Consider the following 25,731-nt stretch of genomic DNA (forward strand, 5'->3'; position numbering starts at 1 on the left):
GCGAAAGTGAAAGTAATCGCGGTAAAGCGAGGCGCGCGCGCCCGCGCACATGCACTGTAGCTCTAGGCTGGCCTGGTAGCACTTTTTGGAGCCCTCTCAATAAGTCTCGCCAGACCAGCGCATGCGCTGGGTCAGGCGAGACCTAAAAAACTGGAGGTAGACAGCTCAGAAAGACCAATGATAATGAAGGAGACAGGTGGGAGATAGAAGAAGGGAAGGAGGACAAGTGAGAAATAAAGAGGCGATTCAGAAAGATATGCTAAAACAATAGGCGAGGTAGGGAGAAAGAGAGGTGAATAACAGTTAAGAAAGAGTAGAGAGAGACAGATAAGAAGGACAACTGGGAGAACAGCAGAGACGCCAGAGAAAGTTGATAAAAAGACAGACACGTAATAAAGAGTGAGCATAAAGAGAGAGGTGATGAAAAACAGAAACAGGGCGCACAGAATGAGCATGTGCGGAATGCAGGTGTGCATGTAATGTTGCAATGCTAAGAGGAACAGTGTTGACAGAAAGTGTGCTGTAAATGTACACTGAGTAAGTGTGCCTGCACAGGTACTTTACATGGAGGACCCTGGGTTCCATTTTGCAAAGTCCAGGCCAGCCTGATGAAGACATGAGGAGGAGAGGAATCCTCCCAGACATACTTGTGCAGTGCTGCATTCCAGTGAGCTGGGTGGGGACACACTGGAGGGAAAAGGAAGAGAACCCCTTTACATTTTAAAAAGCTGCTCTTTGATTTAGTGACCACCTCCCAGACAGGATTTAGTGTATTGGGGCAGCCACTCAGTCTGCATGTGGGGCACATTTGGCATCCTCATGCATGGCTTCCGCTCTGGCGCAAGACTGGACAATGGACATGGGGGTAACCTACCCCTGTCCAGACCCTCCCCTGAGAGGGTCCCCTGAACTATCCCAACCCTTTCCTTAGGGTATTCATGGGCTTACCTGTGGGTGGGTTCCTAGATTCGTCATGGGATAAGATTCAGATCAGACACTACTTCTTCCTCTACCGTCACTCTGGACTTCACTAGATCGTCTGTGCCTGTGCACAATACAGGAACCTTCCAAGGCCTGTAGGCATCAAAGACACCTGAAGGAATCTCCCTTGAAGTGAAGGAGTCACTCCCCTGCATTTGCAGGCACCGCAACTAAGTTGACTGGTCTGCTGATCCGGACTCAGAAAGGTTCTGTAACACAGGTGGTGGTTTTCCACAGCTCCTGAGGCCTGCCCTGCCCGCTCAGCAAGTTTGAGGCCAGTATCCCTTGCGGGGGTTGCAATAACCTAACCCCTGTGCACCGCATCAACTTGCAGTTGCAAAGGCTTGTTGGCTTCCTTCCAAGAAGATCTTTGGGCTCCAAGTAGCCCCAACATCGAGCATGTCCTGTGACCAGAATCTTCAGCCACACCACATCGTGGCCTGCATCTTTAGGTGAGCTGCTTGAGGTCATCTCGCGACTCCAGTGCCTCCAACCTGTGGGTCCATTTGAGGGTCACTTTGCTTCTCTTGGGCTCCCCAGATTGCTCTGGGCCTGCCCCGACTCCCCTGCTTGTGGTGAGTCCCCTGGATGTTGCTGGTACCGAAGTTGCTCCTTCTTCAGCTCCTGCGCCGAATGACTTTGCCAAGGCTTGTTCATGCTCCCGCTGGACACCGACCCTTCAGCACTCAGTATCCTTCATGGGACAGCTCGTGCATGGCTCCTGGTCTTCTTCAGCATCGCCTGGTCCTCAGCTGCAGAGTCAAGGTCCTCGTCAACTCTCCTGCAACTCCTGACATCAGTTGGCATTCATCTTCCAGATCTTCTGGTCACTCCTGAGTGACATAGACTCTGTCCTCTCTGCTTGCAGGTACCTCTCAACAAGAATCCACCTTCGGATTCCAACGGACACTTTCTCCTCCTTCAGCAGCGGCACTCTCCTGAATTCTCCATTGGGTTTAACAGCGGTTTCCGACACCACTTCACATCTATGCACCCGGCCTCACTGGTGTAGGTAAAGTGGGTACTAGGGTATCCACAGGTAGGTTGGCTCTCCAACCTTCTGTCTTCCACAGGGTTTCTTCAGGGTCCACTGGGAAGGGTCCTTAATCTTTAAAAATCCAACCGCGACTTACATGTAGACTTGTACGGAGCATGTAGTTGTGTTCTCACACTGCACACACTCTCCGTGGGGTCCTAGTCACTCACCTTGAGTGGTTCCTTGGGTCCCCAGCACGTCTACGTCTTTGACATTGTCTTCACCCGAGTCGCGGTTCTTATACCAATTTCTTAGCATATGGTTTGGTCCCCCCTGGGGTCCACTGTATATTACATGCTATTTACTGTGTTTCTTTGCAAAGTATTGTGTGTATTATGCATATCTTCGGTTAGGAGATATTTGTATGTGTTAGAGAGTGCTTAACACAAATACCACACACTTTTCCCCTGTTAAATTATTTTAGGTTTGACCTGCCGAAATTTAAAGTAGGGTGAAGTACTTAACATACCTGGTAATAACCGGGTGTGGTAAATACCACATAACTTGGAATTCCAACACCTGTGCAAACAGAGGTTTGAGCAGGGGTCAGAAAACGGACTAACTCGGAATCACAGCCCAAGTGTCAGTTAGCCACAGTGCACCTGCTGTCCTGACAGATTAAGACAGGCCACACTAAGGGGGGGGGGGGGGGGGGGGGGCAAATTATTTTACCCCATTATTGATCAGGGAATATCTTGCTGAGCATGTTAAAGTGTCTCATAGGAGCATAAAAGAAAGAGCAAATTTTTCAGAATTTGACATGTCCTTCGAAGAGAGACATGGGGAAGGATGGTGTATAGACAGGGCATAGGGCACTTCCTAAGGGAATGAAGGCCCTTGTGACATCCACCACTCTTTTTTATTTCGATTGACAGTGGAAATTAACAATGCCAGTCTAGACAAAGAAAGTTTGCCCATGTGCAAGCCTTTGCTTCTGCATAAAGTAACAAGCACTGACAACTGCAACAGGTCTGGCATTAATGTGCTAGCAGCACATGCAAGCATAGACATGCACACATGCACATCTGCTAATGTCTTTCTTTAGCTGCATTAGCACAATAATGCCAAGCGAGAACTATTGGATTGCTAGAATTAATCATGAAGTCAAGGAGAGGGGGCTCACACACCATAGGGAATTAACTTAATGAGTCAAAAAAATGTGTGTATTTCACCTGGAAGGCTGATACAGGCGCAGAACCCTTACATTCTCAGTATGTTTGTGCTGATGGTTAGAGGGAAGGAGTTCTTAAGTGTGTAAAGCTAACTACCCCAAAATGATGTATTCCCGCAACCCCAAACTTCAAACTCCAAAACACATGGATTAAAGTTTATGTCAGTACATCTGTATATACTGCTGCAACATAGTAGCCTATACCACTGGGCTGTGTAAACAGTATGAATGTGCTGCCTGCTATATTGGAGACATAGTTGTGGGGAAAAGAGCTCCAAGCAGCCTCAAGCAACCAGCACACCCCATAGACATACTGCTTGATCATGGTGTGCTCCCGGTCACTTTTAATGCAATGGAGATTCAAGCCTGTAGGGAACCTATAGATCTTGAGCAAGCCTTTGCTGAAAAACCTACTAGTGTCCATAAGCAGGTATCTGCACAGGAGAACAAGCACTGCATGTAAACATTTATGTTTACATAGTTGGATACAGTGTGTGAGAAGCATGTGCACCTTCTCTACCACTGGTATTCAACATGACCTTCAAGGAGGAAAAACAAAACCTCAGCCTTAGCACTAGTTGTGAACAAAGCAGCAGCCTCTTGCCATGACAGGTTGTGCAGCCAGAAACACAGGTTCGATGCAAACTCTACTCTGTAACTGGATGACCCGGCTCCACCTTCGCGTGGACCCTGCTCCTTCGGCTGTCGTGAATACCACAGTCCTGACTGCACTGCATAACAGAGTGGCACAGAGCTGGAAGTCTTCAAAGAGCCTCCACAGCCAGAGCACCTCTCCCACCAGAGGGAGGTGGGCAAGACGTGGCAGGCTGGGAGTCACTGTCATGCTTGAGAAGATCTCAAGCTCTTCACCAGGAACACTGATGGCTCAGACATGGCAGGTTCATCCTCCTACTGTGCTGAAAATGCAGCCTTCATTGCGGATGTCATCTGAGATCTGCTCAATTTCAGTATGATCCTGTTCCACGCAGTCCAGGCATAGACAATTTATCAATGGCACATACAAGCACCGCTAATAAATGGCCGTGTTGGAGCAAGGAAACAGAAGTGCCAATTATCATAATTTTTGTATTATTTTATAGATACGTTTATTTAAATTGAAGAATTGAGAGTGATTTAAAAATGTCCACCATATTGTGCATTGATTGTGTATGGTTGTTGTACATGGCGAGTGTGTAATAAATATGCGTCATGGAAATACATCTAGGGTGACTAAGACTTCCATTGTCTAGTACCATGACGAAGAAGACTGTGTTCAAGACATCTAATCGGATTCAGAGAAGTGTGGAAGTTACCTACTTATTAATATCACCTTTTCCCATAAGATGTACAGAGGTTTGTGCCTCTCTACTGTGCATCAAGTAGCGCTCCCCGATACACAGCTCTAGTTTTCAGTGACGCACATCATCGAATGCGCCCGTGAGGAATATCCCCCATTACTCACCTGGGGTGCTAGCTTAGTACTCCAATGAAGACCATGTCCCCATTATCCTGTACTCAGCTGGTGTGCATCCCTCCACACCTCTGCTGCACATTATAGACCTATAGTATACAATAGGCAAAACTTTGTAGTTGTGCCAATGCTTGTTAACATTATACACCTATAGTATACAATAGGCAAACCTTTGTAGTTGTGCCAATGCTTGTTAACAACAACACCTATAGTATACAATAGGCAAAACTTTGCAGTTGTGCCACTGCTGGTTAACATTATACCCCTATAGTATACAAAAGGCACAACTTTGTAGTTGTTGCCAATGCTTGTTAACATTATACCTCTATAGTATACAAAAGGCACAACTTTGTAGTTGTTGCCAATGCTTGTTAACATTATACCTCTATAGTATACAAAAGGCACAACTTTGTAGTTGTTGCCAATGCTTGCTCAAAACGCTCCACTGAAGGAACTCACTGCAAGAGTCTACCATGCCCCTGTAATACACACATTGCCAGATCTCACAAAGACACCTTTGCAGACATAAACTGTCCTTTCCCATTGATTGTCAGAGTGAACGATGTCCTAGTTTGTAAGATCGTAAGAACAAAAATATCACTGATATTCATTTCTAAGTTAACCCACGTTTTTTATTTGAAATGCAAACAGCATTCTTAATATTCACTTGAAAAAGAAGAAAAGAAAACGCATCAGCGAGCAAACAGTACAGGGAAATAGAAGGAGCCATTTTCAGTATAATACCGCGTGGGCCAAACAACAGAGAACCTGTGTCACCAAGAAATGTTGATTCCGATCTTCGCCGACATGCATAAATATAAACTAAAGAAAAAAGAAAAGCAAAACATGCAAGAAAAAAAGAAAGAACGACAAAGGAGCAACTTTACATCTTAGCGAGAAATGTCCACAATGTGCTGCACCTTGGTAGTACTGTGAATATAAAAAATGTTGGGTTCCATGGAATGCACCTCACAGAAAGTTAACTCATTTCTGCAATCTTCAATGGCTATAAGTCTACTAAATAGATGAACGAGTAAGTATAGACTGGCTCCCGATAACGTCAAAAGGTATTGGCTAAAGTCAACAGATCTCAGTATGCAAACGGCCCATGCAAAAAAATACAGCAGCGGCTCCTCCGTTAAGGCGGGGGTGCGCCGCCCCACTGCTCTTTGAGCAGTTCAAAAAGGAAATATAAAATGATAATAACACAATCTTATCATCATTTTATTTTCTCGTACTGAGGCAGTTTTACGGGGCTGGGCTGTCGTCAAAGCCAGCAGGTGGAGAAGTGGTTGGTGCACTTAAGTGCGCATGACGGTTTGGCCGGCCGTCTTGGTCCGGCAAAACAGTCATCCGCACTTAGCATATTCTCCACCTGGCTGTCTTGCACAGACTGGATGGAGAACATGCACAGCCTCCAATTCCCTGTCTGAGCGCCAAACAAGTGCCAAACTGTCATGCGCACTTAAGTGCACCAATCACTCCTCCCCCTGCTGGCTGTGACGACCGCCCTGCCCCGCCCTGTAAAACTGCCTCAGCACGCAAAAATAAAATGATAATAACTGTGTTATTATCATTTTATTTTTCCTTTTTGCACTGCTCAAAGAGCACATGCCAGCAGACATAAGGTACCCATGAACATGCAGAAATCAGTGCAAACAAGCACCATGCAGACACCCATATTTAGATTCTGTCAAATTTTGACCACATATTAACTCTCGGTTATGCAACGTATGGACCTGGAAAACGTTCCTCTTTTGCTTCATAGAAATGAAACTGGCCTTCCATAAAAAGGAGAACCATTTAAAGTATTTTTTAGTCTGGTAATACAACATTGCTCTGCAGAAGCATTACATTTTTTTAAAAGAAGCACAGCAAGAAAAGGTCTACGGACTTTTGTATTAAATATCTACTTTGTGCTTTTATGGCTTAACTATGTTTATAAGAAAGGCAACTGGGGTAATCCAATGACAAACCAACCAAGCTTTCAAGAAGTAGACGACATGAAGACACCGTATTCAAAAATAAACAATATGTTTTATCAGAAACCTCTTGATAGCAAAGTACTATGTTGGGCATCGAGTGCTGAAAAAAAAAAGAGAAAGTAGCGGAGCAGTATACAACAAAGTAAACATTGTAGCACAAGCAAGGAAAGCTTCCAGTGTCTTGCTCATTCCCCTAAGGAGGCAACGCAGTGAGCACGGATCCGAATCCTCATACCCCTTATGGATCCTCTACACCTCAGTTAAACCCCAATTTTAGAATCTACATTTCTTTCCTCTCGTCCCTGAACTTTCCGGGGAAGCTCCTACCAGATTCTGACAGGGTGAAGGACCATACCTAACCTCAAAACTTCAACTTCAACTTCATTAGTTGGGTGAAGGAAGCTTCTTGACTGGAGACCAGATATGACGTATCACAAGTTGCAAGTCGCTGGTGGCAGAGGAAGAGGCTTGGTTGCGGTCGCATGAGGAACGCTGCGAGCAGAGCTCCTGTCCATGGACCACAGGCTGCCCAAAGGCCAATCACAGAGAGGGGTCCTGAGATGAGTTTGTCAACCCCGCTAGCCGGAGCAGAGCACCGCAAGGAGGCCACTCTGAACAACGCTAAAACAGCCAGGAAAGGTCAGGAGCAACTGGGGGCCGCAGAGCCAAAAAAGGCAGTCGGGCAGGCTCAGCCCAGGAACAGAAAGACACAGAGCCTGGCCCAGAGGAACGCCACCAAGACCACGGTCCAGGTGTCAGGAAGAATATTGCCGGAGGGAGCCTAGGGACAGCGCCGGTGGGCAGGGTTATCAGCTGTCCCACAGGTGCCTGGCAAAGCCCACCTATGGACCCTACGTCCATCACCAAGAGTCACCGTGAGCAGTGAGAAGTACACCTAGCCAAGAGGTGAGCAGCCAGTACGTGGGGGTTCATTATGAGAGCTGTGGTTAGTGTTGCAGCCCAGGCATGCCTTCATAGCCACAGAAGCGGCCCGACCTAGGATCGGGTGCAATTTGTGGCTCTGGGAGTGCCCCACCACCAGGGATAAAAAGAAGAGTAGAGAAGGCATCTGGGGGACTGGAGTAACAGAGGCAACCCCCCCCCTCCACCTCATGCCCACCTGGTCAAATGCAGAGTGTGGACATAGAAGGAAACCCTGAGGAGGCACAGGCGGCACTCTGATCTAGGTGGAGCACGGTAAAGGGTAAAAAAAAAAGACTAAAAGCAGCAAGAAGCACAAGTTTCTCAAAGTAAAGGCAAGCAGTAAGGCGGAAAGGCATTAACAACTGATAACCCACTGATAGGCCAGAATAAAAGGTGGAGAAGTGCCGGAACAAAGCTAGACTTGGAGTACGATCTGCAGGATTGCTTCACCCTGTCTACCCCTCTTCAAAACCCTGCTAAATAGCCATAAAGATCAGTGAGACTGGTGGTCATGTGCTCAGAAAAAACTAGGACAAGCACGCAGGCCACCCAGAGGAAAAGAAAATGGAGAGATAGCCCATTGGAGGCCCCATGGCAAATAGTGTCAAGAAGATGATGTCGGAAGAGGCTAAGGCCGAGGTTAGCCCCACGATTGCCATGACAGCCGTAACGGTCACAGATGGTGTCTGCAAGCAAGCCCAGGGTGAGACAAGCAATAATCACAACTGTATCACAGAGACAAGGAACACAGACAAAAGCCACAAATATCTGATATATTTTTGCCCTTGACAGTAGAGGAAGCGCATGTGGAAAAGGAAGGAGCACCTGGTCCTCCTGAATACCCGCCAGAATACTCAGCAGACAGTCCAACAGACATGGGCTGGGAGCAGCTGCCACCACAACTACCCCCAACCCTAACCCCATAGATTACCATCCTGAAAAGGACTAACTCAACAGCAACAGAAACACAAGTACAATAGTAAGCCCAACAATATCAGCAGCCCCAGAGGACAGATCGTAGAATAGTCCCTCAGGACCGCAATGAATACAGCATAATGGAGTGGAAGTTATCCCTGAAAATGCTGCCTCCCCAGATGCCACCAAACAACCAGAAAACGGAGGACCTCAATGTAATTTTAACTTAATTTTTAATGCATTTCTGGCCTTTAAAGAGGCGACCTGTGCATCAGAGTTGAATTCTTGTGTGAAAACAGCAGTGGTGATCCATCCAAGGCAGTGCCTTGTAAGTGCGGTAGCACTCAGCTTATCCAATAAATGGGGAGCAGAGCTACTGGATGCCACATGCGCAAAACACCAAGGCGCAGATCGCTCAAGGAGGGCAAAGAGATCAAATGAGACCACAACTGACATCAACAGCTTCTGGGAGGCTGTACTGAACAATGCAACCGACTGGGGAAGCAATGAATGACGATGCTAACAAAATAGAGGTACAAGTGGACCTGTTAAATAAGCTTGCAATATTTGTGCCAGGCATAGACGGTAAGCTAGAGAATCTAAATAACCTGATTCAAAGAGTTCAATCAAGGAAGGAGGATGAATTCACAATGTGCACATGCAAGGAGTATACTGACAAACTGGTACAACTACCAGAACTCCTGGAGGAAATGATCAGAGAAGTAAGAAAAGTATCATGTGTAACTGTACGGCTGCTACACAAGCAGATGATGCAGACGATGCAAGGAAAACGCACCTTGCCGGGGAGAAATATGATGCAGAGGCAGAGCAGATATCGATGCCAACTACCCCTCCCAATAATGAAAGTACTTTAAAGAACCAACAAGTTAGCACAAACAAGCAATGGGACAGGATGCCCCCTATTGTTAGTAAAACCCATGAACAAAAGCAAGATCTAGTGACTATTGAGTTGTCATCACCAAATAACCCCAAACCACAATGTATGACGTAGCAGGAAAGAAAGACACCAAACCTATTCAGTGAGATCCTGCACAGGATAAGCCCAAGGTGAATACGGCAACAAGATTGCTGACCCTACCACAATGGAGGCCAAGCAAGGAGAAACAGGAGATGAGCATCAAGAGTTTGGAGAGCATTGGGAAATGGGGGCTCCCTCCCAGCCCCAACAGGTGTTTTGACCGGTCCTGGGCAAAGAAGGTCAGCAAGAGGCCGAGAATGATCCTATTTGCGGCACTAAAGATGCTTCCGTAAAAAGGAAGGAAGAGGCAGTGCCTACTCCCACAAACAGGAGATCAACACAGAACAGTAACACCCCTGGCAGGCTGGGAGGCCTAACTAATGAAACAGACAGTCCAGAAAGGAGGGAGAGCAGTCCCCAGCAGGACCATGCCTCCGACCCAGGTCCAGCCTAAGGGGAGAATGGCGCCAGACCACAAACTATGGAGGATATGAGAATAAACTGTGGTTCTATGTCAATCTGCAGCCTGTGTGAAAGATACCCAGAACTGAAGTTGGCACACCATATGACGAATTAATCACTCATGGGAGTGGTACACAAGAACAGAATACAAGTCCATCCAGAAACATTTCAGAGAGCATTAGGGCCTCTGCTGCCTACTCAGAACCAAAACCAAGCTTACTGTGAATCCCCGAATACAGAACCAGAGGCCCATATGATATCCTAAATCACTCAAACACATTAAAGCTAATAAAGAGCTTGCCAGGACGGGCGGAAGTCGAATCCCATGACATCTTTCCATGAAATTCTTGGCACCCTGCAAAAGCAAGTATCTGAACCCACACTTGTCATATTCAATTGCCTGCAGATCCAAGTCACAGTCATGGCCTGTAAGGAGTTGCTAAAGAGCTGGGGCATAAAAACAGTACACTTCCAGGAGAGGTGCTATCCGCCCCTACTCTGGTCTTAAAATCAACCAACCAAGAAGGGACATTGGAAACCACGTCACCCTCTTTCAGACAACACAAAGGTTGGAACCAACAGGTACCCTCAGGTCTGAAAGGTGAAGTGGGTTGGTCCTTGTCCACGAGGGTCTCGGGTGAAGATTCAAGCAGCAGATTCACAATTAGGGGAAGGCTTTGGGTCCAGACGAGTCTCCAAGCAGGGTGAACCAGACAACTGATTCTGGTTACCATCAGTTCTAAAAGGCGAGGGTCGTGAAGACTGAAACGAGAATCTTTTGAGGCATCGTACAAAAAAACACACGATAAACTAAATATCTGTGTCTGGAATCTGGGAGGAATCGCCACTAAAATCGAAGATGCTACAATGATGAAATATCTTGAGAAGTTTCACATGATCTCAGTGCAGAAGACGTGGGCGTAAATCAGCATTCCGTTAATTGGCGCATTGAATTCAACAGATGGGCACGCAGAAGTAGCACCAACATAAGGGCAAAAGGTGGGTTAATAACCTATGTGAACTCAAAACAATCCATAAAGGCAACACCGCTAGATATAGAAGAACCCTGGCTACTTGCTCTACGTTTGGAGGGATGGGGCAAGCAGTCTGCAACTCCATTGGTCCTGGTTAATATTTATATTAATCTGAGAGAAAAATCAAAAATAGTGGAGAAGCTGATCAAACTCCTCCTGGAATTGAACTGGGATAAACAGATGGCAAACTTGACAATTACAGGAGATTTTAACTTGAACCTTTTTCAAGACCTACATGCTGGTGGCAACAAGGTGTTACGGGTGCTGCCTGTGCAAAGTCACCCCCTGCATTGACACCATGGCAACCTTGGGAAAGGACTCCTGAAGGATTGTAAAGCAGCTGGTCTGGTGATATTTAATGGACGACTCCCAGGGGACATCCCGCACGCCTGTACAAAGGCACTCCTGCAAAACAATCTCCTACCTTGATTACACAATGGTGAGCGCTAGTTTGTACGGTGCACTAGTTGATTTTCAAATCGAGTACAAATGGGAGAGTGACCATCACCCACAAAACTTCTGTCTAAGCGCTGAAACGCCAGTATCAGATCATACGCGGACAGTGCAGGCTGAAGCTCACTCTGATAATTTTAAATGCCTTAAATGGAGCCCAGATAATACTGAAGGCTTGGCAAGCGATGCCGAGGGAATCCTGAAGGAAATATTATCCAGCAAAGAGGACCCAATAAATGCATGGGAGTGCTTCTTAGAGACCCTAGCAGTAAGATGCCCGGCCGACAATCTGGAGAAGAGTAAAACCATCCCTCACAAACATTTTATCAACCAGCCGAAACCAGTTCATCTTAACAGGTGAAGGATTAACAAAGTGCTCCGTCAACTGCAGTGCTCACTATAGGACTCCGTATTACTAGAGTGCCTACGAATGGAGTGTAAGGGACTAAAAAAAATGGCAGTATGGCCGCTAAAGTAAGATATCAGAAGCATTGTTGGCAAAGCTACTTTACTTCTCCAAATGTCATGATCATTGAAGCATCTGGAAACTAATCAACGAGCTTGATTAGGTCCCCAGGGCAGCAAACAATGCTAATATAAACGAGGAAGAATGGATTAAATGCCAATGAACAAATTATAAGGGAAGTAAAGACGATCATTCTGTCCCGAGACCAGGTCTCATCCCAAATGAAAAAGATCACAGCACAAGCCCACACTAGCTGGTGACCCTGAAAACCAACATCAATGGTGCTACCAACACTCTAGACTATTCAACGAACCCTTAGATCATTCAATGGGGTCCTTGGTAAAAATAATTTAGAACTCACACTCCAACTGCACACCTGGCCATAATGGCATACCTACTGCACTCCTACAGCACAATGCTACAATCTGGGCTGGTTTCCTGAGTTCGATGTTCAAGCAAATACTGCTGACGGAAAGCATTCCGGAAACCTGGAAAGGCTCAGTGAGCCACCCAATCTTCAAGGGCAGGGTAGCTGCATCCCCTAGCAATTACAGGTTGATATCATTGCTCGATGTGAACCTCAATTATTTCTCAACACTACTAATGCAAGATCTACAGGAGTGGGTGAAAAAGGTAGAACGGCTGGCAATGAACCTAATAGGGTTCACTAAAAAGCAAGGACACACCACCAACTTAATGCTGTGGGCCTCATAATGAAAAGAGTGTGTGACACCCGGCCGCTGCTATTTATGTGTTTCTAGGACTTCAAAGCAGCCTCTGACCCTCTAGGCCTCCTCTGGGAAAAACTATTACACTGGGGAATTACACAAAGACTTTTAAGAGCCATACAGCTGTAATACACAAAACCTGGGTAAAGATCAAGGTGGGGAACGGACACCAATTATCCACAAATGTTAACACCTCCATTGGGTTGAAACAGGGGTGTATTGGAGCCACTGTTGTTCAATATGTTCGTATGGGATCTCTCCCCTCCCTGGCAGAAGTGGTGTTGCATGCACCGAGCCTCGGGTCTCATCAGCTGAGTAACATCCTGTATGCCTACGATCTGCTGTTGTTGAGCAATACTCGTGTAGGCCTTCAAAGGCTGATCAACAGGGTTGTTGAGTACTCAGTAAATAACCAGTTGGAACTCAACCTCCAAAAACACTAAAATTATACAGCTGAAATGAAGAATAGCAAAAAATGGGAAATAGCGTTCAACGGGTCCAACATAGACGAAGTTACAACATACATGTACCTAGGGTTAAAATTGGACTCATTAAATTCCTTTGCTGCACAAAAAAGGTTATCATTGGAAAAACTGAGGCCCTAATCTTTGCCTTCTCAAACCTGAGGAAGTCTGTGGGGCTACAATCTAAAGGCGCCGATAACAATGATCAAATCAAAACTGATTCCAACTTTATCATATGGAGGCGAAATAATGCTGGGTGAGGAAGCGGACCTGTTGGAGAAGCTTGCAGAACAAACATATAAATGAGCGTTTCAGATTCCAAAGTGAGCCTCCCCCACCCAAGTAAGATTGGAATTTGCCTTGGTAAAACAATCAGTAGCCAGGCAAGGAGCTTTCGTGAAGTGCTGTCATCGAATGCGGAGTGCCCCGGGGGATCACTGGCTAAACTCGTTTGGGCAGAGAAAAACCTAACAAGGGGAAAGGTCAATTTGCCGAATAACTACAGTAAAGTATACCGAATCTTGGCATCCTAGACTTATGGCAACTGAATACGAGCGATTATACTTTAAAGAAATTTGTGCACAAATGCATACAGCAGAAAATCAGGTGGGAAGATAAGGCTACACTGACAAAACGATTGCATTGGTGATTAGTAATAAACTCATATAACATAAGCAAGGAACAGTCCTATTTTGAGGCAGAACTCTCATTGACAATCAAGAGGGAAATGATAAAGATGTGATTTGGACGCCTTCCAACACTCGATGTTGTCCCAAAGTGGGAGGAAGAAGGCCCAAAAGCAAGATGCATTGTGCCTCTTCTGTCATCAGGCAAAAGAAATGTTTGTACGTGTACTGTGTGTGTGCCCTAACCTGCTAGTACACGGGAGGTCATTACTGTGTAAGGAGTTCTTAGCTTTAGATGTTAGAACCTGCAGGATTGCAGCCATAGAGGCTTTAAATCCACAGAATGTTATGCTGAACATTCGACTGGTGCAGTTTTTAGCAACTTTTAACAAACAGATTACAATCCTAACATGAATGTTGTCCATGGGTTAGAAAGGGTTTTATATAACTCTTTTAATTCATGAGGGGTTGCTAGCGACAGAAAAAGAGAATTATTGATCCCTATCCTGGAGCCGCTATCAAGCACCAATTAAACGATCGGTCAGGTGACGATCATGAGGAATGGCCTCATTTCTGCTTACGGAGCATTTTCTAGAACAGCTCTTTGACAGTCCGTGTGTTTTCGTTGCTTTTTTAGGCATATGATCTCTACTTATCGGCCTAGAAGCACCTACAAAGAAAACCCTTGAACTGCTAACCCCAGGTAGATCCGTTCCATCGGACGTGGCTCATGTTTCACTCATAAGCCTTATAAAATATGCTCTATAATTGAAACGCTAACTCCTCTCGGTTTGTATTTAACTTTAGATTCAGTACTCCCTCTAGTGGACGAGCTTCACTCTATCGTTATACTCGCCCCCTGTAAGAACTTCTGAAGTCGTGTCATTGAACTTGAGGATATATATTTTTTCCCCTGGCTTTTGGTGAGCATGTTTTTTGTTCTCTCTCGCTGAGCCATCAGTTCTACACAGAAGTAGTGTCTTTATTTCACTCATCGGCACTCTACTCCAAACTGTCCTTTTTTCTCGCTTCAAGAATGCTGGGAACTATTTTCCAAACTTTTTCACTGGTTATACACTTCGTCTCTTCAATCATGGTCAACGCATGTGTTTCTGACTAACCCTCCTCAACTGAATTTCCTTCCTCAGATCTTGCATAACGCTATCCAGATGGATTAACACATTTAGAAGTTTTCTTGATTAGCTGACTAGATCGTTGTTGTTTTGAGAATATTATTTTTTACTTCATTTCATGTATTCTTCCTACTTGTTTTATTTCATTCTCATTATGTGTGCAACTTTCAAATATAAACCATGTATCCGATGCTCAACCACTCATCTGCCTAGACCAGTACCCATTCAGTATGAATATTGTTATGTGGAATTGTCTAAAAAATCAGATCTTCAAATGTATATACTTAGAATTAGCATATTATGTTTATAATTTTTGTTTATTACTTGGTAGGTCCCATGGAAATCGCTTTTGAATAATTTCACGCCCTGAAGAAGGTGTTACCCCAGGGAAAGGGGGTGTTACACCGAAACGCGCGTCGGCGTCTCGAACTGAACTGTTCGTTACACAGATCCACTAAGACCCTACAATTTCACAAGAATAATCCTTTTGTTGTTCCATTCTTCTTTCCATACTTGGACATTCTTGATTGTACCTATTTGTGTAATCTTTACGCCCAATAAGACTCGCCTACCATGTTGGGCCTTTAAATTGTTCATCTTTCAAGATTTTAGGGTGTATGTGTTATTTGTTGTTATGGTGTGAATGGATTTAAGTATGAATGAGAATGTTTGAATAATTTTATATCACAGATTGTCCATGGGTATTATTGTCTTGTAGGACTATTATGTCCTTTGTTTTGTTGAATTGTTTCTGCAATTTATAAATTTTTTTCAATTAATTTCAAAATAAAAAAATGGATTAACACCATATTTTGATTTGTAACGTAATCTTTGCACGGTCTAGATAGAGTGGTTTTTGCCTTAAAAATTGACTTAGATGCATTAACTAAATAATTATAGGTACAGCAGATTATTTCGTGTTTACTTTTGATTTATCCCCTGCTGCTCTACCTTCATCTACCTAGGGGTTCCCCTTTTATAGTGGTTTCTCATTTCTGCTTACCACTGGATGCTCTGATTGCACAGTGAATGCTACCGTTACACAGCTGCATCAATATTTGCACCACGCAACCAAGCCTACCAGGCTGATAGGAGTTTGGTACGAGTTTGCTTTTTTGCACAGTCCTGTCAATGCTTCTGCCAAACACTTTGACAATGCTTTTTTGCACAGCTGCACTATGTATGCTGTACAACTGCTCCAAGCTCATTGCACTAGGTCCTTTTGATAAAGCATTGTGCAGATAAACCTTCACAAGGCAGGTGGGAGGAGCTTTTTAATAGGTTCAAACTGCCTATGCCTCATTGCACAATTGTGTTAATGCACTTTTTAAGCACCTTGAGAATGCCTTTACAGTAGTGTTGATGTTTGCATTAAACATTTTAACAATGTTTTGTGCGCTCATCCTTAGCAGGTGACCCAAGATGAGGTAACGTCTCAAAAATGTTTACACTGTTTTTGCCCCCTTGCACATTAAGCCTTGGATATTTGCATGTCCTCCAGCCTGTACGATTCTTTGTGATCATATATTTATTTCTGTATTTTATAATGTACTTTCTGTGATTTCCCAGTGCCCACTTACACGATATAGGAAGGCCAATGGTTTTAAATTAGTTAAAATCTCCACATTTTTATCCCGTTGTTTGAACAATGAGACAAATTGATTGCTAGCTTATTGGTCTATGTATGGCTTGTATTGAGATCTGGCTCTATGCGCCTGTGACAGTCACATTGGTGCTTAGATGGCCTGAAGTACAGATTTATTGATTTTATATGCAGTATATTGGTTTTACATTTGTGGTTTTTATTAACTAATAAACTAAATTTTTGATTGATTGGTTGATTTGGTGAGGGAAGCTTGAAACTTAAGATCATTGAAATCCCTCTTGATGGACGTAGATCCTCTAATAATGAATGATGCAGATTAGGGAACAAGAAAACACTAGGGCAGCAGAATTAGATCTCGGTCTACTTTATTGCCCCTCCCACCCCACGTCAGCAGTCCTTAAATTCTCTATTACTATTATTAGAGCCCGGAGATAGAATGCACCTAGGAGCTCTGAATTAACGTGTGGCAACTAGAACATGACGTGTTGATGCTGTAAAGTTCTTAGATAAGGTTCTTAAAAGTACCAATTACCCTGTTTCATACATAGAAAGTCTGTGAGAAATGTGAAATATTACAACATATATTTTTCATTTTGAATAATATATGGTAGGCATTAGTAACACATGACAACCTGAAGCAGGATTATCCTTACAGATGAGTATTTCCTCCAAATTTAGATTTCCAAGCAAAAAATGTGCATGGGTGGTGATCCGGTCACTTTACACTTTTCCTCGTGAAACACATTGTCACGGATCTCTAAATGTTCCTGTGTGCGTTACCAAGCTTCCAAAGCAGGCTGCATCTGTTCATGCCCTTTAGGCATGAATATAAGACAGAGAAGCTCCACAGATTTAGTTGCACGGTTGGAAATGCACCCATGTGTTGGCGTCCATACTATGGTACTCAAGCAATAGGGCAAGAGCTATCCAAGCCCCAGACCACCACCAACCCCAGGCCTGGCTATGTGGTTGAAAAGCACTTCAGGACTGACAGACCGACAGTAGGGTTGGGAAGCGATCATGCCCCATGCTTTGTGGCAGTGTTAGACCACATCAGGGCCAGATGTGATTTGTATGCTTTCCCAGAACTGTGATGACTACAGATCATGTCCAGGCCTGATGTGCTTTAACATTGCAGTAAAGTTTACAAAAAAGTGACGGTTGGAATGCTTGAATTAATCTCAGCTACTGGTAATTACTTGGGCCGCATCCCAATCCATTGTTACTTTGCACAGCATGTCACCTCAGTTTGGACCTAGCTATATGCAAATCTGTCGAACCTGTTCCAATTGGAACAGTCCAGCCCGAACTGCTAAGCAGGTCCTCCCTGAACCGGAACACAATCGACCCAGGACCGGTTTTGCCCTAGTTATGGGCTCATCAGTTGGGTACAGCTTGGTTAAAAACTGAGGTGGCATTGTGGGCAAAAAAAACATGGATTGGGATGCGGACCAAGCGATTGCCAGAGAGTAATTCAAGCATTCCATCCATCACCTTATTGTTTTTGCATTTAACACCGCAGCAAGGTATATTCCAGCTATACACTCAGAAACGTATAATATTCTTTTTTACTTTGTCTTATCACATGCACATTGTTAATGTTTCTCTCTATGAGGCTACTCTACTGTAATGCTATCTGCCTGAACTGTCGTTAAAAGCTCACAAAAAACATAGAAATGGTTCAAAATGCGGTAGCCATGCCAATTTTACATCCAAAAAGAAAGGATTCCATCTATGTGAACATTACATTTCTACATTGGCATTGAGTTTAAACGAGAATTTTGATTTAAGGCCCTCTGCATCATACAAAAACCCTTATATGACTCAAAACAGAACCTCATATCTATGAGATTTATGCACTATTCCCTAGGTGCAGACTACGATTTGAGGCGGCAACCCTGGTCAAAACCTAAGCATTGCTGCTCATATCTTAGGGGCCAGCATTTTCGGTAGTGGTCACAAAAGCTGTAGTCATCAACTTTCATAACACAATCTGCCATACTACACTTCTCAAAAATAGGAAAATGCTTAGACAGTGGCTTTTCCTAAAGTTAATTTAGTGACGCTGTTGGACAGATTTTCATGCCTTGGCCTGCTAATATTTTGATGCACATGAGACTGTTCCTTTAGTGCGCGATACATTCACTTGAACAATTCTCGCATTACAAATTCTAATTAAAAAAACTCCCATACTTCAGGTGTGTGTCGTTCATCCAGTCCAAGAGTTTTTAGGTCTCGCCTGACCCGGCGCATGCGCTGCGAAACATTTAGTAAATGGGTTTTCAAAGTGCTACCACAAGCTTTTGCTGGCCTCAAGCTTACCGTTACACGCGTGTGCACGTGCACAGCCACCATCTGCCTTTCTTTCATGGCTCATTAAGCCTTACAGCGCGTGAATCATGCCCCTCCACCCCCTTGCTCTCTGCTCTCACTACCCCCTCCCTCCTCCCCCTCCCTCCTCGTCAGCAGAGGTGCCATCTGGCTTTCCTCTTGTTCTCCCGCGCGCACGCCTCACTCCGCCTCTTTGTCTTGCTCACCCCTCCCCCACCACAGAGAGCGTCTCGCAGCTGCATGTCTTGCGAAATCGGCCTCACTCTTTCCTGTTCGTGTTCCGAGATCTGCTGATATCTCGGAGCCCCATCCATGTTGACTTTGTTCCCGCCCCCCTCTCGCCGTAGTTTGTTGCCTTTAATCTCCCCCCTCCAGCCGCGCGTCTTGCGAAATCGGCCACACTCTTACCTGTTCGTGTTCCGAGCTCTGCTGATATCTCGGACCCCATCCATGTTGACTTTGTTCCCGCCCCCTCTCGCTGTAGTTTGCTGCCTTCAATCTCTCCCCCTCCAGCTCTCCATGTTCACTTTCTTCCCGCTCCCTCCCGTTGTTCGTGTTCACCTTCTTCCCGCCCCCCTTTACTCATGTTCACTTGATCGCGATCGCAATCAGTTTCACTTTCGAGGCCGCGTCACTTTCTTGTCTGCGCGGCACTCCGTCTGAGCACACTCGCTGAGAATGGGCATCCGCGTTTAAGCAATGCTTGTTGTAGTAGTACTGCAAAAGCTCTACTGTACAAGGCACACTTATTTTGTAGTTGTTTCATCGTCTTGGTGCTTGCTTGGTGTTCTCGAGCCCGACCATGCAGTCCCCCCCCCCCCCCCCACCCCCATCTCCCACCACCGGGAAAGTGAACTTTCTTTCTATGTCGCCTCTACGTCTGTATTTGAACCCCTCTGCTTTTCTCTGCCTACCTTTAACTCAGTCTCTCTTTAAATTTCTTAAGGATTTCTTGGCGCCCTGTCAAGGCATTGTTCAGCAACCACAGTTTCGGAAAGTTTATTTGGAACCATACAACCTTAAATTCGCACAAAATGGATAATAAAATAATAAGCTGTACCGCACAGGGATCCCAAAAGTATATCTTGCTTAGGGCCCAAAATTCCTTAAGATGCCACCAGGGAGGAGGATACAAGACTTTGACCATTCCAGCTCCAAGCAGGAATCATTTTGTGTAAATGAGCTGCGGCGTGGCTGGAGACTGCCGGACTTTGCAAAGAGTTAACTGTGTGCAAGTGAGCTGCGGTGGGCGTTCAACTCTCTGGTATCCACAGATGTGACTCTGGGTTCATGGGATTAACTAAGTGAAGTTTTCAGCACAGATGTGTCAGGGTAGAAGCACTGCAGTGCTCTTTCCCTTCGCCAAACCCACCTCTCTTTCTTCTACGCCCCTGGTCCTTCCCCTCACCCTCCTTTGCTCTTTTCTTTTCTCTTCCCTTTGTGCCTCTTCTCTTTCTCTCTTCTCTCTCCACTAATTTTTTGTCATCGCACTCCTTTCACTCACTGCACTCCTTTAGATACTCACGTTCTGACTTCCTCCTTCTTCGCTTCTATAACTCTTTCCCCTCTCCTGTCCAACCTCTCTCCTTCCTCCCCCACTAATGCAACAGGTTAGAAGTTAGATTGTCAATGATAAGAAAAAAACTCGACTACCTTGCACATATGAACAGTCACTACTAGACTAAGTTCACGCTCTCTCAGTTCACAGTCTCTTAATTTGAAATTGAGAGCCTTTGCAGCGCTTTGAAACCTGCTTACTATAAAAGCCGGCACTATAAAAGCCTCTGGATATAGAAATAAACATGGCGAGGGCTGGCAGCATCTCAAGCTGTGGACGAGCATTCAACTCACTTACCTGAGGCTTGCAGCAACCAGGAAGGGGAACTGGCGGTGACAAGGATACTCTGGCTACTTAAGAAGTGTGTGGGTCATGTGACTGCACCGAGGCAACACTTCATGGCTACAGAGAAGCCGTGGTTGCTTCACTTTGGGGTGTCCTTAGGGTACAGCCCCCCAATTTTGCAACCAAGAGTTATAAGCTTTAGTGGGTATTCATTGGTTTAGGAAGGCTTGAAGATGAGGCTGCGGATAGCGCTTGAAACGGCCAACCCTTGAAATGCATGAGAAATGCTCTTCTCCAAGGGTGCTTTAGGTGCTATAATCTATCTACTTAGGGTGCGTTGTCATGTAGAGGCCATGCGGAGGAGCCCCCTTGTAGTCCCCGCCATCTTCTATCTTTCTTTTGCATCAGGTTTATCAACATTTCAGGATGTTAAGGATAACTATCAATGTGTTACCTCTTCGTGAATGTTACAGAGAACAATCAACACGACTTTGGGCCTATTTACTGGCTCTACGACTCATTGTTGAATGCAGAACTGTGTTAGGAATCAACATCAAAAACATGGAGCATTGGTGAACACCAACTACGCACAGCAAGTAATTGATAAACCATCATTTCACGAGGACGTAAAGATAAAACAACAAATGTGTACAAACCACAGGAAGTTAACCACAACATGTGATTATAATTGTAAAATATGAAATCAAATTAAAAAAATATTAAATGCAGTGAAGGTTTATAAAGCTGAAATTACATCAGGCCTATCTATTATTATGTTTAATCCTTGATTGACTACCAGTGCCGGGTCCATTTGCCTGTTTGAGATGTGATATTGTCTGGTATATAATTAGGCGTGTGTCATGCTCCAGTCCACAGGGCTTCACGTACCCCATTTCTCATGTTTTCTTTCTCCTTTCTTTAACCTATGCACTCTCTTTACATTTGCCCCTTTTCCTCCCCCTCTCTGTCTCCCTGCCCTTGCCCCAGCTCCCTTGTCCTGCCAAATCTCTGCCTTTCTCCATCCTTGATTTTTTCTCTTTAACTCCCTTGTGCCTTTTCTTCCTGTCACTCTGACCCTCTTCCTCCTCTCTCATCTTTTCTGTCATATATATCTCCCTCTCTCACATCTCCTTTCTTGCTGTATGCCCCCTCCCACGCCTCTCTCTTTCGCTCTCCATCTCACTGGCTCCGCAGGGGTGTGGAATTTATTCAAATATCTACTTGTCCATGGGGCAGGTTGCTTCATAAATCTACTTGTCCTGTAACAAAACCCACTTGCCCCTTTAGTGCCATGTAGTGCAGCGTCAAATTATGGCAGCAATCTCATAAGAGCTCTGATATAGTCTCTCTGATTATGCCAGGGCTCATACCATAGTAGTGTTTGAATACTTGCAATCCCCTTATGTTGCCACGTTTCCACAGATCTACATACTGGGGCTGAAGGTAGTGGTAAGCAATAGCTCCAGGGTTAAAATGCCCTTTTAGTCCGTGCAAACCTACTAACTTGCATGTTTTAAGGGTTTTCAACAGCTCTTCTCTAAACTTTTCCCAAACTGAGAAATGTTGGAATGTTACTCCTGACAATGGCAGACGTAAACCTTCTTCCAGAGTTGGAAAAAAAGTGGTTGGAGGGAAGGTGAACTTGCAAAAATTCAGATTTTCGCATGAGCAAGTCTACGCATGCAGTTTTTTCATGCTAAAATGCAGTTCACAAATATTTTCTAGGAGTACTATTTCTTGTCCTACTTCTGTAAATGCTTGGGAATTCGTGAAAGCCGTATAGTTGAATTTAATGTAGGGACTTATACCATGGGTGCACTTTTGAGACTTTCTTTAATAATTGGGCACCTAATTTGGTCTGGCGTTGACCGTGACCTTTAGTGTTTATTAAAATTCTGTCTCTCTCTCTGTATCCGCTGGCTTCACTGTGAGTGACCACTTTCTGCTCTTTCACAAGGAGCATATCGGCACACAAAGTAGTTTTGTTCGGTGCCAGTAACTACTGTGGCAGTGTGTGCTTTTTGAGACCAAAAATCTATTTTTGCTTTTGCCAATGTTTGTTATAATGGTGAGGGCCCTGCAGCTCCCACACCAATAAGGTTTTACAAAAACCATGCCAAAACAAGTCACACATTGACAAAACTAAAAAGCTGACCACCAATTTCAAACGTACTGGCTTTGCCAATGTTTCTTTATTTTTGTTTCCCATAATCAAATTGAAACTGGTTACACTGACTTTCCATTATGAATACTTTTGGGAAATACTAGCATACATCAACACATTACTGAATGATGCTGCAAAGAAATGGTACCCTCAACTTTACATTAGTTTAGCAAAAATAATTTTTTCCTGCTTTCATTTTTTATGAACATTTTATTTTGAAAGCAAATAATCATCAATCTTGCCTTCAAGCTTCTGCAAATATTTGCATAAAATCAGAGCATTCTGGGAGCATTATATGTAGCCTCATATTGCTAAACTTTGAAAACGTGTGTACACATTTTGAAACTGGAACCGCTGTCAGTGGTGCAGTCAAGAGCTTACAACATTTACTTAGAACACTCACCCTAATAATAAAGGCTTTCAATTAATGAACCATAAATACAAGTTTGAACAGCATTAACATGTGGACAAAAATATTACCTTAACTACAGACAGTACCCTTGCCTGATCCATAATGTGGTACTGCAAACAAGCAGCCAAAAGGTACCCAAGCAATATGTCCTGGGCGTTGGGCTATAGGAATTCCACATCCCTGCTCCGTTTCTATATATCCATCTACTTACTCCATCCATTTCTAGCTTATTCTCATTTTCTCGTTCTTCCTCTCTTTTTCTTTCTCTCAATCTCACACCGTTTTCCACTCCACTTTTTCATTCTCTCCTCTTCCTCTATTTCTCTCTCTCCATTTGTCTCCTCTCCACTTCCCATTTTCTCCATCTCTTTGTTTCTATCTCTCTCACTCACATCCTCTATTGGATGCTCTCCTCTCTCTCTCTCTCTCTCTCCCTCAATCTTTGTTCCCAAACTGCAAGTAAATAGGTGGCTAGCGGTCTCCAGTTATGGGACATTTTGGCACACTTAGCATGACAGAAACGACTCCCATTCGGTCCATATTTTGCAGATATTCGTTCCTATTTAAATTCATTTATGATTCAAGAGCATTTCGACATGCAGATATGCTAAATATACACAGAGTATTAGCAATCAGTACAATGTTTTGATCTGCACAAATTTAAATAAACAGGGGAAAGGAGTTGGCCTAACGGCTAGGGCGGTTGACCTCAAATCTGGGGAACCAGGTTCGAGTCTCGGCAAGGACGCTCAACATCCTGTGATTCTGGGCAAATCACTCAATCTCCCCGTGCCTAACAAAAAGAAGCATTGGCATAGCCAATAGGTCTCGCATTTGGGACCTTATAAGTGTTTAGCCATGCAACAGTTGGTGTTGTTGCACCAAGGATATTCTGCTGCATAACTAAAATACTTAGAAGGTCCCAAAAGCAAGACCTATTGGCTATGCTTGCATTTGTAGTCTTGCGACTATAAACGAGGTAAGTAAACAAGACTACACGTACAAGAATACACAGAAAAAAATACTGCATAAGCTTCTCACTGATGAGATAATAAACCTTGACTGCTATGCCCTGCCGTGGTACCAGGGTGGGTAGTTTACAAAACTGCAGAGGGTCAGGAAGCGAACTAGGCCTGGCTAGTTATATTAGGATGCTCCCAGAGCCAAAAGGTATGTGAATGCGAAGCAGCCATGGCCAGTCTGCAGGTTAATGTAGCTCTTTAGATCTGTACCTTGGGAAACTCCCAAACCTAGCTGCAGAATTCGTCAGTTTCGGATGAGAGGATAGGAAACTCTTCAAACGTGGTATGGGCCTTAACCCATTTATTGGATGTCAATGGCCTTACAATCACCGCCACCCGACAAACAAACCTAAAACCCCTATAGGTTTCGAGGGAGCCACTCTCCAGAAATTCTGACGTCACGAATGGTTAGGAGACGCGCTCTGGTTCCGAGCGGTCCTCGTCATGCCTGCACAGATCACAGATGCTGAGGATGCTCGAGAAAAGCTCCCCTTGCAAACACGCCCCTCCCTCTGCTGTGAGCTCGAACCTGGGCAAACGGCACTGAAACCAGCGATGCTCCTCCCTAAAAGACCATTAAATAAATAAACACAATGAACAGACCTGGCTCGGGTTACAGATTCCTGCGGCGCTCAACCCGGGGAGAAAGAGAGCAGCCCGGAGTCCGAAATCTGCTGCTCACAGCAACAAACTAGCGACCCTCAGCCTGGAATCTGCGGACACTAACTGTAAACTAGGAGCCTGCGCTGACATCACCGAGGAGCTGGAATGCGGAGACCCTGTGGCCGCAGTGCGGCCATCCTGGAAGGGTCTGCGGATGAACCACTGTCACGCTTCATCATGCGAACTGCGGGTGTCGCGCTGATACCCCTGTGTCCCTGCAGATGTTATATTCCAAGATATTTCAGAGATTTCTCGTTCAGTGCTTGTGTTCTCCAGCTTTCCGTTTTCTGTCGTTGCATTCTGGTACTTGCAGTTCTGCATACGAGTGCAAGATAGCAATAAAAAAAAACGGACTTGGGTTACATCTGACTTCTATACAATTACGGAGTATGGCTACTTCCGGGTGTTCTAAAACACAAATGTAACATGTAAAACCGTGATCAGTAAACAGGAAGTCAAAGGTTAGTAGCGGAAAGGGGGCCGAATCATAAGGTGCAGCAGTGAACTTGACATTTAATTTTTTTTGTTAACTCTACTCCCCAAATTAATTGGCATTTAGAAAAAATGCCCTAGTAAATTCTAGCTTGCGTGTAGTCTGCCCTTCTGAAGTAAAGATCATTTCGGTATTACTGTTCTAGTCTTTTGTTTTTGCAAAGTACTTTCCTAAACTTCTAGGCACTCTTGGCTGCAATATACTACTTAATTACTGCATAGAATTACAACATCCCTTCAATGTCTTTTTTTTTCTTGAACTGAGCATTCCTGTGGTTCTAGGCGTGTGAACGGGAGGCTACTTGTGTACATTAAAAAGACAAAGCGATTGGTTTGGGCCACGGTGCAAATTGGCTCTTCAGGTGGGCAG

The 25,731-nt window shown here is 44.6% G+C and overlaps 1 protein-coding gene across 1 annotated transcript in view; it reads right to left on the reverse strand.

Annotated features, from left to right (window-relative positions):
- Positions 1-24,912, reverse strand: part of LOC146811686 (uncharacterized) — a 79,015-nt gene extending 54,103 nt beyond the window's left edge. The window contains exon 1 of the mRNA XM_085618666.1: positions 24,810-24,912. The gene's annotated coding sequence lies outside the window, so the exon portion shown is untranslated. The remainder of the gene's footprint in view (positions 1-24,809) is intronic.
- Between the last annotated feature and the right edge of the window lie 819 nt (positions 24,913-25,731).

The sequence above is a fragment of the Triturus cristatus genome, chromosome 7 (assembly GCF_964204655.1).
Source record: "Triturus cristatus chromosome 7, aTriCri1.1, whole genome shotgun sequence".
Lineage (NCBI taxonomy): Eukaryota > Metazoa > Chordata > Amphibia > Caudata > Salamandridae > Triturus > Triturus cristatus.